The sequence below is a fragment of the Gopherus evgoodei genome, chromosome 1, assembly GCF_007399415.2.
Source record: "Gopherus evgoodei ecotype Sinaloan lineage chromosome 1, rGopEvg1_v1.p, whole genome shotgun sequence".
Lineage (NCBI taxonomy): Eukaryota > Metazoa > Chordata > Testudines > Testudinidae > Gopherus > Gopherus evgoodei.
In genome coordinates this window covers 286,795,376-286,813,401 of record NC_044322.1, presented here as the reverse complement: position 1 = coordinate 286,813,401, position 18,026 = coordinate 286,795,376, and the positions used below count along the sequence as shown (strand labels likewise).

Sequence of the window (18,026 nt, the reverse complement as noted above, 5' to 3'; positions counted from 1 at the left end):
TGACTTTGCTTGACCCTGGACATGACCATGACCCCAATTCTACTACTGGCTCCAACCACTAGGTCAGACAACCCAAATTACAGGCCCTGATGGTGATCAATCTTGATCTTCTCTGGGACTCTGAATCCACAAACTGAATATGGACACTGCCAGGGCTCTTGCCCCACCATTGCCACAGGGCCCGATGAGTCCTCAGGAGTAGATAGCTGCTCTTCAGGTGGAAAACCAGAAACTATGAGACCAAGCCTAACAGCTGCAGACAGGAAATCATTCCCTTCAGGAGCAAGCTACAGCACTTAGAGGTGCTGCGGGTAAACTTACTCTGCTTTTCTTATGACACCACTTTGGGCGACCAGCCCCACTGTTCCTTTGACAGAGTTATGAGGGTACCTTCAGTAAGTTTTGTGAGTTTGTTAGCCAATGCAGACTCCTGTTTATGCTCCAGCCCCAGGAGTATGTTACAGATCAAGTTAAGGTGGAGCTAGTACTGAGCTTGCTTACTGAGGAGATTCTGGCATGGGCCTCTCCCTTTCTAGAACAGAATTAGTTGGAATTGAGCAACTACAACTCATTTTTACAACCATTTGCCAGTATTTTCAATGGCCCTTGAAAAGTCTGCATGGCAGAGACTGCCTTATGAAAGCTCCTCTCCTTCCTGAGTCATCTAGTTCAGATGTTTTGCCATAGATACTGCCTGGGATGATGCTGCACTCCTCCATCAGATTTGACTCAGCCTTTGTGAAGAACTAAAAAATGAGCTGGGACATGTGAACCTCTCCCTTTGCTGCCCCATGCCAGTTTAGAGACCCTTATGGACCTGTGCATCTGATTGGACACCAGACTGCATAAATGGCACCTGGAATGAAGAAGGAGCCTGTCTATCTCCCCCATATAGTTAAGGTTGAGCCCTCGGGCTAAATAAGCTCGGCCTCGATCAAGTCCATACCAACTAACACTGGACATCCCTGCCTGTCCCCAGATGAACGAAAATGCAAAAGATGAGAGAACCTCTGCCTCTATTGTGGAGGAGCAGGGCTTGTAGTATCCAGGCTTTCTGTCAAAACACCTGCTAAGCTGATGATATGGAAGAGACTAACCCCACCCCCAGTCAGAGGCCAGAGTCTGGGTACCACCAGCGAGAAACCCTGACATTATTCTAATCCAGAGGTTCTTCATTTATCTCCACTTCTACAGATTCCTCTGCAGTTGCAGCTCCTGCAGGTCGAGCAAACATTTCCCATACGATGGGCCTTGATTGAGATAGAAGACAGGAACAATTTTATGGATATTTCTGCAGCCTGCGTCCTCAGTCTCCCAGTACAATCCAAGGTTACACTGGACCTGATAGAAACATTATCTGTGTCTTCATTGGCACTGGGCCTGGTTACACAGGAGACCGCACCACTGGTGATTAGGGCACACTGGGAAGTCCTATGATTTAACCTTATTTCCTCCCGACATTTCACCCTGATTTTAGGAGCACCCTGGATCATTCATCATGATCTTCATATGCAGGGACCTACCAAATTCATGGCCATGAAAAACACGTCACAGACCATGAAATCGGGTCTCACCCCATGAAATTTAGTCTTTTGTGTACTTTTACCCTATACTATACAGATTTCCCAGGGGAGACTAGCATTTCTCAAATTGGGGGTCCTGACTCAAAAGGGAGTTGAAGGGGGGTCACAAGATTATTTTAGGGGGGGCTGTGAAATTGCCACCCTTACTTCTGCACTGCCTTCAGAGCGGGGTGGCCAGAGAGTGGCAGCTGCTGACTGAAGGTCCAGCTCTGCAGGCTGCAGCACAGAAGTAAGGGTGGCAATACCATGCATGCCATCTTTACTTCTGTGCTGCTGCTGGTGGCAACTCTTCCTTCAGAGCTGGGCTCCTGACCAGCAGCTGCCGCTTTCCAGCTGACCAGCACTGAAGGCCATGCTGCCACCAGCAGCAGCACGGAAGTAAGGGTAGCAGTACTGTAACACCCCCCACCACCACCCACCTTGCGATTCCCCCACAACTCCTTTTTGGGTCGGACTCCTATAATTACCACACTGTGAAAATTCAGATTTAAATAGCTGAAATCATGAAATTTAGGATTTTTAAAATCCTATGACCATGAAATTGACCAAAATGGTCCATGAATTTGGTAGGGCCCTACTCATATGTTATGGCCCCAACATGTCATTGGCTTCCTGCCAAGCTTCTATAGGGAGAATTGCCTTTTCATTCAAGAACTTGAACCCCAAAAAATCAAGCCGGAGGATTCTATTCCAGTAACCCACATGGTGGCAAACACGTTGGACCTAGAAACACGATCCCTCCATGATGGATCTCATTTTATTGTGAAATACCAAGACTACCCTAATGTGTTTGAAAAATGGTACACAGACTGACCATCCCTGCATCATGTTTAAGGTGGCCCTATCAGCCTTCAGCCAAGGTTCCACTCGGGCATATATATTCAATGTTCAAATCAGAACTAGCAGCATTCAGGTAATTACCTCCAGGAAAAGAGAGCTAAAGATTTTATCTGCTGCTCTACCTCCTGCATAGGTGCCTCTGTACTTTTTGTGAAGAAGAAAGACGGTTATCTGAGACTCTGTGTAGACTAAAGGTCATTGAACCAAATAACTGTGTACAATTAATTCCAGAGCTCCTGAACTGAGTATGGTCAGTGCAGGTGTTCACTAAACTGGACCATAGCAAAGCATATAATCCAGTTTGAATCAGGGTGGGGGACAGGTGGAAGGCTGCCTTTCAAACAAGATAGGGACACTTTGAATATTTGGTAATGCCCTTTGGACTCCACTGTTCCCACCAGTTTTAACCACCTGATCAATGACATATATCAAGGTATCCTAGACTAGATTGTGGTGGCACATCTAGATGATATCTTCATGTATTACAGTAGTCAAGCAAACCATGGCCACCATTTCCATGAAGTTCTCACATGATTGTGCCAGCAAAACTGGAAAAGTGTGTATTTGAACAATCATCCATCAAGATTTTGGGGTTCATGTTGTCAGTAAACAACTACAGATTGACCCTCAGAAGGTATCTGCAATTTGGGATTGGGCTGAGTCCCAGAGCATCTTAGACATCTGAAGGTTCAAAGGGTTTGCCAACTTTTACAGGAGTTGTTTCCCCCTAAATTTCTTGAGGGTCTCCGCCCCTATCACTTCCATCCTCCACAAACCTGCAAAGTTTCACTGGTCCCCAGAGGCCTAGCAGGCTTTTGAACATCTGAAAATAGCTTTCATTTCTTCCCCAATGCAGGTCCACTCTGATTCTGACCAATCCTTTGTCTGTGAGGCTGATGCCTCTGTTGTAGCAATCAGGGTAGTACAGTCCCAAGAAACAGGGATTCAGCATGAGATGCATCTGAGTGCATATTTTTCACGAAAATGAATCCCAGCCAAACGTAATTACGAAATAACAGACAAGGAGCCTGTCATCAAGGCTGGATTGGAGACTTGGCAACACTATCTCGAGGAGGCCAAACTTCCCATCATAATCTTAACTAACTATAAGAATCTAGAATACCTATTATCTGCCAAGACGCTGAATCCTTACAATGCTTTGAGCAACCCTCCCTAATGATTCTTTCTTTTAAACTCATAATCTCAGCTAAGGAGGCTCTCCCCAATACCACCTTACACCACTATTATTCCTGGGTCAACAATCTTCTCTATATCAATTTCTGCCTGTGTGTCCCTGGCAGTTCCCCAAGGTTGAAAGTGCTGCACACAGATCATGATGCTCCCTGGGCAGGTCACTTTGGGTTAATTTAGACTTTGGATTGTAGCCCACTCAATCTGGTGGCCACAAATGCAGGCTGATGTTTGGCCCTATGTCTGGTCCTGTGACACCTGTGCTCAAATAAAATTACCACTGAGCGGGCCTTTCAGCCTCCTGATGCCATCCAAAACCCCTTCCCAGTCCTGATCATGCATAACTCTTGATTTCCATAGTTGAACTACACAAAGCTGAAGGCCACAACACCAAACTTATTATCATGAACAAGCTTATCAAAAGGACCTATTTTGTACCATAATCATGTCTCCTAAGTGTGGAAACTACTGTGTTTCTTCTGGTTATACATATCTTCCACCTCCATGGCCTCCTTGACCACAGACTGTGCTCCCAGTTTGTATGCAGGTAGGAAGATGATGTCCAGCCCCATCCATCCACGGCATGCCACCCTCAAACATACAATCAATTGGAGTGGGTCAACCAGGTACTCAAACAATACCTACACTGCTTCCTGAACCACTGTCAAAACAAATGGGCCACATTACTCCTACCTGCTGAATTTGCATATAACATCACGAAATATGCCTCTACCCAATCCAGCCCCATCTACTCTAAATATGGTTTGCATCCTTGTTTCCACCCTTCTGTTTACTCATTCCCAATGATTCCCACTGCATCCAATCTAGTACAAATCAAGGCAACCTAAAGGAGCACTTGGAAGTATCGAAGACACCCTACAAATCCCACACTGACAAACACTGACAAGAAGCTCCACCTTTAAAGGTAGGACAGAAAGTGTGGCTGTCCATAAACACTTAAAGACTGGCTGACCTGCACACAAATTAGATCATCATTATGTGGGCACTTTTACAATTACTCAGCAGATCAATCCGGTGGCATTTGAATTACAGATTCCTTGATCCTGGAAGATCAGCCTAGTATTCCATGTCTCCCTTGTGAAGAGTTTCCTTGAAAATCCATTCCCTGGATGGTATGCACCACATCCGCCCTTGGTTCAAGTTTAAGAACATGACGAGCACCTCATCCACGACATCCTGTGTGACGTTGCACCCCATAAGGCTTTATGGAAATATGCTTATGAATGTAAATATGACATGAATGAATATGTTTTATGCTACATATGCCACATAACATATCTCTGCAAAGGTTATGATCTACTGAATATATTCGCACTATTTGTATGCATGTGTCATTTTTGTATTCAAAGTTATGAATATTGGCTATGTATTTGTTTAATTTTAAATAGCTTCAGTGACGCAATTGGTCAGCTTCCTGGGAAAAGACTATTCTCAGTAAGTGCCCAGTCAAGAACTACTTAAGCCAACAATGAACTTGGAGACACCAATCCACATCTGAGCTTTCCCAGGAATGTGGCTTGGCGGGTAAGGAACTCAGTCATGCATGGACATGTGACTTGCCCCTGTGACTCCAAAACTCCATTTTGTACTGGATTCTACACAGGAGGACAGAGAGGTGTCCATCCACAAGAGAAAGTCTATTTAAAACCCCTGGGAGATCCCTCCATTTTGTCTTCAGTTGGCTCAACAGCCTCTCCACCCCAAAGGCTACCTGAAGGAAACTGGAACAAAGGACAGTAACCACAGGAGGTGTGAGTGATTGCTGGACCCACACTTGAAAGAGACTATTTTGTAAAAGGAAGCTTACTTTAACACTTCTGAGGGTGAGATTTGATCTGTATTCAGTTTTCTTACTTTATTAGACAGACTTGGTGTTCTATTTTATTTTGCTTGGTAATTCACCTTGTTCTGTCTGTTACTACTTGGAACCACTTAAAGCCTACTTTTTCAATTTAATAAAATCACTTTTTACTTATTAATTAACCCAGCGTACGTATTAATACGGGGGGGGGGGCAAACAACTGTGCATATTTCTCTATCAGTATTATAGAGGGTGAACAATTTTTGAGTTTACCCTGCATAAGCTTTATACAGAGTAAAATGGATTTATTTGAGGTTCGGACACCATTGGGAGTTGGGCATCTGAGTGTTAGAGACAGGAACACTTCTTAAGCTGCTTTCAGTTAAGCTTGTAGTTTGCGGGACGTGATTCAGACCTGGGTCTGTGTTTGTGGCCAGCAAGCATGTCTGGCACAACCAGGTAGGGTTCTGGAGTCCCACGCTGGCAGGGAAAGCAGGGGCAGAAGTAGTCTTGGCACATCAGTTCACAGCCCCAAAGGGATTTCTGTGATCCAACCCGTCACATCCTGCACTCCCAAATGTGCAGTGGGACTCTACTATCTGATTGTTCTTTGGTCCCATAGCCCTCCCAGTCAATCTTGGGAGCCAGCTCATCATGTGCACTCCCCTGAAAAAGTACAGGCCTTCCACAGGAATTATCCTGAGAGGCCTTGCCCTATATTATCCAGGAATCACCCTAGATGGCAGGGGGTGGTGTCAGGTCTGCAAGTCTCAAACCCAGGTTTATGGGATTGCTAAACAGGAGCATTATCCTCTACATCACTAAGCTGCAAGTGCTGATGAGGGAACTATTGCTAATACCCCTCCTCCCCACCAGAAGCTACACCTGCTGACTCAACAGGGTCAAATGACAATAGCAGACTGCTGATTGGACACCATCGAGTATAAAGATTCCTGTTCCTGGCCCATCCTTTGTCTGAGAAACCAGTTGCTAGGCCTGCTGCTGTCCAGACTTCTGAGATCAAGTCCTTGCTTCTTTGCCTTGCTCCTGTTCCTTGTCCCTGCTACCTACAATGCCTTGTCCTTGCTTCTTTTTACCATGCCTGGTTCCTGCTTCCTCACCCTGACCCAGTTACTGACTCTGACTTTGTAACCTTGGTGGGACTTCTGCAAAGGTGAAAGCTGGGGTCAAAGTCAGTGGCTATGACCCTCATGCTGCTACTGGTTTCAACGAATAGCTCAGACAGCCCACTTTACAGGCTCTGACAATATTTTGACTCCCAATTTTTGTTTTTAGTATACTGGTATGCTACAAATATTATTGTTATGGATATTTTTATTTTTTAACTATTAGAATTTGTAGCCAAATATTATTCAAAGCATGAACTAGTTAGAGGCAACTAAGTTTCTATTATATTTTAAAGACCTCTTCATTGACCACTCCCTGCTCAGGAAAAGAATATTTCATGGTTTCCAAGGATAAAGTTTTAGAGAGTCTCATAGGCAGATCCTCAGTTGTTGTAAACTGGGTTTGTTGATTTCTGCAATCTGAGGACCTGGCCCCATAGTGGGTTATTTCCGCATTGAGAATAAATAAGTAGGACATAAACAAAGGATAGTATATTCCTAGTCTAATTTATGAACACATCTGTACACTATGAACAAAGCCATTAGATGGCAAAAGCAAACTGCATCTTGCAGTAAAAACTGACAGATATGTTATATAGGCACTTTCAGAATTTCAGAAAAACAGCTCCTTGTTCAAGATCCAGCCTGACTGCATTTCTGTGTCTGCTGCTTCTTCTTAGGTAATTTTTTCTACCCTGTGTATGATACTGGCATTATCTGTAGCAGAGAAATTTGCTGTGCTACCCACCATTTGGACCCCTTTGATCACTTGAAATGCTGTACAATTTCATGCAAAAAAAAAAGTTTCCAAACTTTAATTCTATCATTTGGATTGCCATTGCCATGAGCCAGGCAAACCGCCATGTTGGTCTCTCATGGTGCAGGGCTAGAATAAACTACAGGTGCTAGTACAGAAGCTGCATCAATGCTTCCAGTCTCTGCAGGACTGTCCCAGAATGCCCCTGTCTACCTTTCAGTGGCAGCTTTGAAAGCTCAGAGCACTGCTGGATGCAGGGCCCTGGCTGGTTTCAGCTTCACCCACTACCCTAAATTACACACACACCACTCAGAGCAATCACACTGTATTGAGCTGCAATACTATAAATCTCTAGTATAGAGGCACCCTCAATCTTGTGGTCATCATCATCATCATGAGAAATCCCAAAGGGATGTAGCATCCTTACAAATCAAGCACCATCAGTCTCTGACAAGGTGCTTAAAATAGTCTGACTGTATAATCAGTTTATGTCCATCACTGACAATCCTGTCAGGCCACTGAAGCTTTTGGGAGCCTATGTGACTGCTGGCCATGTAGTGGCATTCCTTGTTATATATGCTTTGGAATTCATTGGTCTTCCATTCTTATAATAATATATCCATAGCAAGAAAGCTATTGAAGCTGTACCAGTGCTGATGGAGACCGCTGCTGACTTTGGTTCCAAATAGCCTAGGTTCTGATTTTATCTTGCCACTTGATATGGAGCAGTTGACTGAGACAACAAAAATCGAAAATGTCGATCCAATGTTCTTAAGTCTTCTTCAGTGCCTACGTTTCACTCCCATGCTGAGTTTGTAGAACTGGTTTTATACATCTGCAGCTTTGTATCAACTCTGATGACATGATGTACCCACAGAGGCTGATGAAGTACTGAAACATGACAATAGCTGCTGCTATACGAGTGTCCACATATTTCGAGCATCCTTCAGCACTGTCTATGATGATGCTTGATGTCTCGTCCAGACAGGTTAATATGTGCCATGTTAATTTTACATATTTAATCCATTTAATGACTCATGTTAAATGGATATGTTCATTCAGGCTGCTGTTCTCTATCCAGTGTTTCCCAAAGTGTGGTACACGTAACCCGGTGGTACATGAAAGGGTTTCAAGGAGTATGCATCAGAATTTCTTATTTTACTTTATCATAGGGTTGGGGTTTTTTTAGCAGCAGAAAACAATTCACTAAAATTTAATATATAAGAATGATGTACACTTGTACAGTAGAAACACACAAAGGTTTACATTGTAACTAATATGATAATGTGTTCAGTAACATCTAATAGCACAGCAGATCCAATGCAAACCATGCATGCGCGTTACCATGGCTCAGGCAATACACTTGCCTTTGTGGCATGCGCAGAAGTCATACTGATGGATAGAAGATAAAAGTGAATAACTACTTGTAGTAATCTAAAGATTGTAGCAAGTACATACTTGATGTGTATTAATATACAAAATTTCTTTCTTTTTGTCTTTGTTAAACCCATTTACAATGGATCTCTGGCTAAAAATGGGAAGTTTGAAACATATAAAAGAAAATTATGAAGGAAAAATGAATGTTAGTGATAATTATGCCAAAAAATGCAGTGATATGGCTACATCAGACAATTGTGATGACAAAATTAGTGGACCATGTGAGCCATCTGTAAGTTTATTGAATGTATCAGCGGCAAAGAAAACAAAAAAAGCCTGCAAATATGTTGAAGAATATCTTAAACTAGGATTTTTGTGGACTGGCAATGAAGTGGAGCCTGTTCCACTACGTGCAATTTGTGACAAGACTCTCACAAATGAAAGTATGAAACCATCCAATATAAAACGACATTTTGATAGCAAACAAAGAATACGAGGGAAAACCTGTAGAATTCTTTGATAATAGGTGCAAAGATCTCCAAGAGTCCCAGAAAACAATTTATAATGTGATGGGAGGTGAAAATATGAAAGCTTTGGAAGCTTCACAGAGTGTGGCATACTTAATTGCAAAGTTCGGAGCTGCTGAAGTGATTGGCGAGACATTAATAAAACCTGCAGCCAAAGTAATGGTGCAAGTGAAGACTGGAGACAAGGCTAGCAAAGCTATAGATTGTGTCCCCCTCTCAAATAACACTGTTAATCGTAGAATCACAGATATGGCCTCAAACATAAAGAAGCAATTATTATCAAGAGTACAAAAGAGTCGTTACTATGCACTGAAAGTGGATGAATCCACTGACATTGTGAATTTAGCTAATCTTTTGTTGTTTGTCAGATATGATCTGAATAATGAAGTCCATGATGATATTTTGTTCTGACAACCTATGCCAACACATACAACTGGAGAAGCTATTTTAAAATTATTGATGACTTTATCAAAAACAATTACTTGGATTGGAGTCATTGTGTTGGAATAAGCACGGATGGCGCCAGAGCCATGATTGGTTTGAAGAAAGGAGTTGTTGCATGTATTCAAGCTGTTGCGCCAGAAGCAAAATCGACTCACTGTTGCATTCACAGGGAAGCACTTGCCACCCAGAACATGCAGATAGATCTAAAGCAAGTACTGGATGAAGCTGTAAAAATAATCAATTTTGTGAAAGGCCGCCCTTTGAACTCCCAGCTGTTTTCTCAGCTTTGTGATGAGATGGGCAGTGATTACACACAACTCCTATTTCACACTGAAGTGCGTTGGCTTTCATGTGGAAAAGCCTGTTTGAGCTGCAAGAAGAACTGCAAATTTTTTAGATGAAACCTTTAACCTGCAAGACCATATACACGACTGGAAATGGCTATGCAAATTAGCATATGTTGCAGATATCTTTGCTCATTTAAACAACCTCAATCTATCCTTGCAAGAGAAACTCATATCCATATTCCATGTTCAAGACAAAGTGAGCGCCATGGTCGCAAAACTGAAACTGTGGCATAAACATCTTAGTCGTTGTTAACTTGATTCCTTTCCATCTCTTCATGACTTGGTAATAAACTCAACTAACAAACTTCATAGTGATGTGTTGCAAACCATGAAACAGCATTTGGAAAGCTTGCAGAAAGATCTTCGTAAGTATTTCCCTGAACTGGACAGCACCTTTGAATGCATGAGGAGCCTTTTATCATCAATGTTCAAACATTGCCAAATAACCTCTCTGCTTCAGAAGAACAGCAGCTCTTGGAGCTGGCTTCAGATAGCTTTCTGAAAACAAAATTTGAGCAAAATACACTGATGTCATTTTGTTGGGGGTTAGCTCTGAATATCCAGCTTTGTTGGACAAAGCAGTCAAGTATCTTCTGCCTTGTCCCACCTTGTATTTGTGCAAGATCAGATTCTCTGCTCTGGTTGACATCAAAACAAAAAACTGAAAACGTCTTTTTGACGTGGAGCCCCATCTTCATCTAAAGATCACAAACATCGAGCCAGATATCCCCAGATATCCCCAGATATCCCCACGATAGTGTCTGGTAAAAAGCAGTTCCATCCCTCGCACTGAATATTTTGGTTTGTACTGAAAAAATAAGTATTAAAACTAGTCCTTTCTTCACTAACCTAACCAAACCAGCATATTTTAATTTCAGAATGATATGAATTCACCGTATATATATACATATATATACACACACACTGTTCTGCCAGACTGTTGATTCATTTCTATTATTTTAATTATATCTAGTACTATTTCTAGATGTAACTATTATTTCTATTAAAAGTTTTGCTTCAACTCTATGTAATATAATTTTGTATTTATTTCTAATAAATATTTAATCCAGAATGAAATGAATTAGGAGCATGTTCTAAAAATGTGGCTACCACCCGTCCCCCCCAAATTATCTTCACTGGAGAAGGGGTACGCCAGTAAGACAAATGTCTCAAAAGGGGTACGCAACTGTTGTAAGTTTGGGAAACACTGATCCATCTGAAAGAGGAGGTGGACAAAACCTGGATCATGCAACTATTGGATAAAGGCAGAGCCACTGCAGAGATCACAGTTAAACAGACAACTTGGGCTGGACAAATCAGGAAGGATAAAATAAAAATTGACCCAAACTTCAGACCAAAACTAGAAATGAATCTTCAAAGACTGGAAAAGTCTGGTTATTCTTCCTCCTTCACTCTCCCACTTTCCATCTATCTCTGTACTTCCCGATTAAAATACTTCAACCATACCTTCCTGCATGACATCTCAAATCTGGCTGAAACCAAGCACCACCACGTAGGACATCAATTAGAAGTCTGTTCTCTGCCCCCAAAGAGCAACTTTTATACCTACATTGTACAATAATCTGTTACTTCAGAGAAGATAAATCAGTAGGGTGGCCATATGTCCTGTTTTGGCCGGGACAGACCCTTTTTTTAAGCCCTGTCTTGGCCATCCCAATTTTCTTGGCAAAAGTGGGCATTTGTCCAATTTGTTCTTGCCAACTTGATTAGTTGAACCAGACACAGAAGATGTTTGATGGAAGAAGAGGACATTTAAAAGAACTCACCATTACTAAATCATCTACCACCATGAACCCCTGCTCAAGTTGACCTGGGGTATCGAGATCCTTTTTCACTCTGCATTAGCCTTGGTTACTCAAATAAGTCACAGCTGTGAAAAATGTCCTCTTCCACTTGTTGCTGACTAGAAAACCACAGCCCATCCTATCAGAGTCAGACTTGACCTTGGCGAATTTATGAACTTCTGACCTCCCGGATTGATTAATGCAACACTTTACATCTTTCTTTGAACCAAAATTCTGACATTTAAAAAAGTTCTGATCAGTTCAATATGAAGCAGCCTGCTTATAAAGCAATTTAGAAAGCCTAGAACAATGTTTCTCAATGACCACTCTGTGAACCAGCACCGGTCCCTGAGATCTTCATGGCACAGTTTAGGAAGTCAGCAAGCCAGTCCTTGGTATTAAAAAGATTGAGAAACACTGGCTTAGAGCACATTTTTCCAGTGCTCCACTCCTTTCAGTTGCACCTCAATAAAATTCACATTTTCATTCCTAATTTTCAAAGCCCTCAGTGGGATAATCCCAAGCTACTGCAGATAATGTTTCACTCTCCATGGTCATAACTTTTCCATGAACTTTCTCCAAAAGAATGGAAATGTCAAACACCCATGAAAACATGAGACAGCCTTCCTGACATCTAGTCCACTGTAAAACTGGATTTGACAAAATGAGTCTCTGGCATTGATACTTTAGGACATAAAGGATTAAAATTCTAGTCGTGCCCTGGTTCCCAAGGGTATTGAGTGGCGTGTGGGACAATTTGTCTAGTAACTGTGTCTTGCTGTCAGCAGTAAATGATTTTATTTCTCCAGATCTATAAAACTTACTGCCAAGAAGGGATCAGAATGACCACAAACCCCACCGCCTTCAAAAGAAAATATAAAGCTCACTTTATGACCTTGAGTTCATGTATAAAAGAGACCATTAAAAACAGTAATAAACCCTCAAGTAAAGGCAAAGAGAGAGAAAAGGATCCAGGTGAATAAAGCTTATATGTTATAAAGTGTTCATAAAGTATGGTGAAGAAGGAGGTATAATTACCTAGACAGACAGACACCATGCTAAGTGTCTACCCGACCCCCACTCACCCAGATCCTCCCCCTATATGTAGAGCCCCAACTCTTGATATTTCTGTCAGTGTAGAGAGGTTTATTTGAGGGATCAGGAAAGGGGGTGGGCGTACTTAGACTGAAAGTTCTTTTGAACAGGAACCATCTTTTCATTCTCTGTTTGCACAGCACCCAGTATAATGGGATCCTGACCAATAACTAGGTCCCCTAGTCACTATGGTAATACAATTAATGAAATAAAATAAATAATAAATGATAATTAATAAGTGTCACAGAGCAGCTGCTCTTTCCCTCCCATGCCTTGTTTCCTAGTTCCAGTGGTTTTTCATTTCCTGTATGTGTGTGTAGAGGGAAGAATAAGGCTCTATGTTGTAGAGCCACAGGTAAATAGTTATCTCAATTCCATGCAAATCTGCAAGCAAAGCAATAGTAAAGTCTTTTGTTTTTATTACGGTTCAATTTGGGGTGGTTCAAAAGCAGTTTCCACTCAGTTCCTTGAAACATGGGACTGTTTCTGGTACAAATAAGAAAGATGAGCATATTACCCATAATTAGCCATGATCAGAGATACACTCCCTACATACGACAGCTGTCTGGCAGGTAGGTGCACAATAATATTTTATAAATCTACTTCTTAAAATACCAATGTGTATCCAGAACCATCCTTGTGAGTTTTCAAAGTAAATTCTCTATCAATCTATTTTACACTTTCTGGGCAGCTGCTATACCAATAAATCCAACTTAAAATCACAGCCGTGGATTCTTTAATCTTTAGGATCAGTTTTCACCAAGGGATATAAACCAAAATGGGTGAATCCAGAAAGCATTATACTCAGATAGAAACCCAATTACTCATCTCTTGAAAGAAAATACAACCTAGAGGACAGAAAATCATTTCAGATTCAATTTCCAGTTATCACCTTCAAAATTTTGAGCATTGATCCAAAATTAAGAGGCATTTTAAAAAAAAAGTTTATGAAAGATATGAAAACCAAGGGATATATTGTAAGGATAAGGACCTGAGTTTTACCTGACATAGTATTTTTAAATGAATCCACCCAAACAAGTGTTTGTTCAGATTAAAAACAGATTGAGTATTACATGCTAATACAATAACAATAATATACTATGCTAAAGTTGCTGTTAAAAACCACACACACACAAAAAAAAAAAATTAAGGTTTCAACAGCAGCATGTTAATTCTGCCATGTTGCATAACTTGATGTTTTATGATAGAAGTTTAAAATATAAATCATGCCTGCCATTTTTCCCTGTCCATGATGCAAAGATATTTTGGAGAATTTTTCTCTCTCTCTTTATATATATATTTAATTATGTTACAGTCTCAAAGCTCTCTAAAAGGAGAGTAAATTTTCTGCCTATTTTACAGATTGGGAATCTGAGGTACAGAATACACAGCAGGTTAGTGGCATAAGTGGAAACAGAACTGAGGTCTTCTGACCTTGCTCTACTGGACCATGTTGCATCCTCAAAGAATTAGTCTGTATTAGAATGAAATGTGTTGAGGAATAATTGTGGAACAAGAGAGATGCTGAGTGTGAGACTGAAATACCAGGGTACAGAGTTTATGGAAGGAATAGTGTTGGAAATAGTTTTCCTAATAAATGTACTAAGGTTCACCATAATTCAGTTTCCACAGAAATATTCTTTTATTACTCCTAAGGCTACTTAGTTTTTACTGCATGCAAAATACAATACAAGCATAGGTACACTTATATTCTGTATCTTAGCCACAATACAGTTATAAGCATTGGCCAAATACAACAGATTCAGGTTCAGGAGTTACCTTCCCCTCTTGGTGTGACTCCAGAAGGATAAGGAACACATATGAAAGAAACCAACCCTACAAACCTTGCCTTTTATACACTGTAATATACAAGTTATATCTTTGCTAGTTATTGCACTTTAGCTAAAGTCCTGAAGTTTAGGGCTGAACCGTGTACTCTGGCCCATTGAAGACAAAACTAATGGCTGTGTCTCTCTCTTCAACACTTTTCTTCTTGTCTTATTTGCCATATTTCTTCATAACTATTGGACCAAGCATTTCTTTACAATAAATTAAACAAACGTATATAGCCAATTATTTACTGCATTGGGTACCCATATTTTCCATATTTTTATTAATCAGCCCAAACCTTAAATAAGATAATGCTGGTATTTCAAGGGTCACTACAAGTTGAACAGAAACAACCCTTCTTTCTCATTATTTCATTTGTTTTGGTCAGCTGCTTTGGGCCTATCACTCATGCTAACATCAAAAGTCAATTTAAACCCATTTTTCACCCAGGACCAGTGCTGACCTATATTCTTATGAATAGGTAAAAAGAAAGAAGGAGGATGGAAATATAGATGAACAAGAATACTATACGTATGGAAGCATAAGAACTATTTTAGCTGAGGTAAAGGGAAAAATTATGCTTGCACGTTGTGGAATATCTTATGGGCAGAATGAAAAAAGAACCAAGAAAATGTTTCTCAGCCACGAAGAAGGCCTATTAACTGACATGTATTTCTATGGAGAAACCAGTGCAGACAGTATTAATAGAAACTGTAGAGTCATATTGTGCTATGAATTTTTAAGAATTACTCATTGATATGGCCCTGAAGAGGGAGGCATTCTCAAGGCAGTAGCATAGGATGGTTTTCTTGTGTTCTTTGTTAAGCAACTGCAAGTTGACACGTTATCTGAGAACTAATGATTGAAAATGGACCAAGTTTGGAAAAAAAAAAAGTGAGGTCAAAGTTAGAGAGGAGCTAGTATCTAGGGATCACAATATCATTCGATAAGAAATGCTGTTGAGGTTTTTTTAAGAAAGAGAATGTAACACAAATACATTTGGCTTCAGAAAAGCGTATCTTAAAGGAGTATGAAATAAGTAAAGTTGATTGGGACTCAATATTGCATGGAGAAAAATACTATTAGTCATAGCAAAGAGCCATGAAGTTTACATGGATACCTGAATAGTTGCAAAACTGAAGTTTGGGTCTATATTTTAGAGACAGATCCCAGCTGGGAAACAAATCAGAGAATGCAATGTTAAGTGGAATAAGCCTCCAACATACTGAAAAGAACTCTAGCATATACTATGGAAAAAAATAATTGAAACCAGAAACAGTGCACAGCTACAGTTAAGGGAAAGAAAACAAAATACTAGATTAGCAGAAGAATACAATGCAGAACAAGAGGAATAATTTATTATCACTCTATAAAATCCTTGCTGAACCCCCATCTAGTAGTATCTAATGGTAACAATGGGCTTAATCCAACAAGGTGAATCAAAGAGTTGAGGATACAAAAGCACCTTGCAGGATTTGGCTGTATAATACAAGAAACAGATGGATTAGGCAATTAAAAACATACCATCATCCCAATTTGCTAAAATGAGACAAAAGATAGTCTTGTGACTATTCTTGTGACTGAAGCCAATAAATATATTTTATCATCCATGACTGCAAAACAAATATCAGCAATAGAAATGTGATAGACCAGAATATAGAGAAATGGAACAACTGGCCACCCATATTAGATTAGCCACTGAATTCTGAGGAAAGATGGACCAAATCAACACTTTTATATTTATTTTTTTTTAAAGTAACTAAAAACTCACTCTATTATGTTAGAATAGTAATGCAGCAGCATCCATTAGCTAAAATAAAATACATTTTACTCAGCTCTTATTGAAAGGTTTATAAACATTATAAACATATGAGTTAAGATCAGATTTTGCTGATACATTACATAGCTGATCCCTTCCTTTTGAAAGGCCTCTGCAGTTAAACATGGTATCTGGCACACTTTCTCTTTGCATTTGGAAGGCAATTCATAAACCTCTGAAATTCTCCAAACCATCACAAACTTACTTCAATAACATTCCATAATTCCCTTGCTCCAAGCACACACATTCTTAAAAGAGATAATAATGATAACTTTCTATAAAAAGCTATATTTAACTATAACTAATGTCCCAGAAGCTTGCCCCAGAGATTATTTAGCCATTCTGCCATACAACAGATCTAGTGTTATCTACTGGGGAGCTTATTACAATACACAGAGGACAGGGTTATTTTCTTAAGGTGCAGTTTTAAAGTAGAGTCCTATGGAATTTTCAGACTCTTGAGGACAATTCCCTGCTCTACAAGATGAATTCCATTGAGTACCTACCCCAAAACAGTCTTTCTGAAGCACATATATTTAATACAGGAACTAATTATTAAATGGAATTCTCGTGAGGCCATCATTTCACTACCTCTCCATTTATCAAAGAATCTACCAGGCTCAATTTCTAATGTACATATTAAGAAAAAAAAACTTTGAAAATAATACACCTTCTATATGCATCATAAAAAAAGCAAAAAGTGCAGTTTAAAATTCTAACTATTGAAAGAGGAGTAAGAAAATTATTCATAATCTTATTATAAAAGAACTGTAATATAATCTACTTGAATTTTTCAGAGTTATGAGAAGGATTTACCTCTGATCATGATAAATTGTTCACTGTTATGAAGTGTTGAAAAAGTTGGGGACATTCCTGAAAAAGGCAATTAGAAGTCAGGGATTAGTGCATCTGGGTTAGGAATAGGAAAATCCATTCTTGAAAGAATCACCTGGGTTCAATTATATGAGTTACCAATATGCCAACAATTAGTGTTAAATAGAGCACATAATCAGTTATTAACAAAATAACACTAAAGTTCTTTAATTTATTCACTTTTAGCTTGACTGATGTTACAGTGATTTGTATAAACTGAGCCATAACAAGAACCGATTTAATGAAAAAAATGTCACTATACTGCCATTTAGCACTAGACTTCATTCAGAGATCAAAAAATATAGCAAAGAATAATCCTGCTCTTGGAGCAGATGGTCAACTAGGTCCGTTCTATTTCTAAGTTCTATAATTAGTGTTAATCTAGTTCTATACCTGTTTATAATACTAGTGTCAGGAGACTCTGAAGAGGTATATCAATCTACCACCATGCACCACTGGAAATTAGCAGACTCCATATCAGGTGGCATAAATACTGTCCAGACAAGTTCAGAGATTAAGCTTCTTAGTAGTCATTTTTTTAAATTCAGAAAAATAAAAAATATAATAGCAACATGTTTTCATAAATTAA

At 39.9% G+C, this 18,026-nt stretch overlaps 1 long non-coding RNA gene across 1 annotated transcript in view; it reads right to left on the bottom strand.

The window, feature by feature from the left end:
* Positions 1-17,440, bottom strand: part of LOC115644367 — an 83,081-nt gene extending 65,641 nt beyond the window's left edge. Inside the window, exon 1 of the long non-coding RNA XR_003998484.1 lies at positions 17,381-17,440. This is a non-coding gene — a long non-coding RNA (uncharacterized LOC115644367). The remainder of the gene's footprint in view (positions 1-17,380) is intronic.
* Between the last annotated feature and the right edge of the window lie 586 nt (positions 17,441-18,026).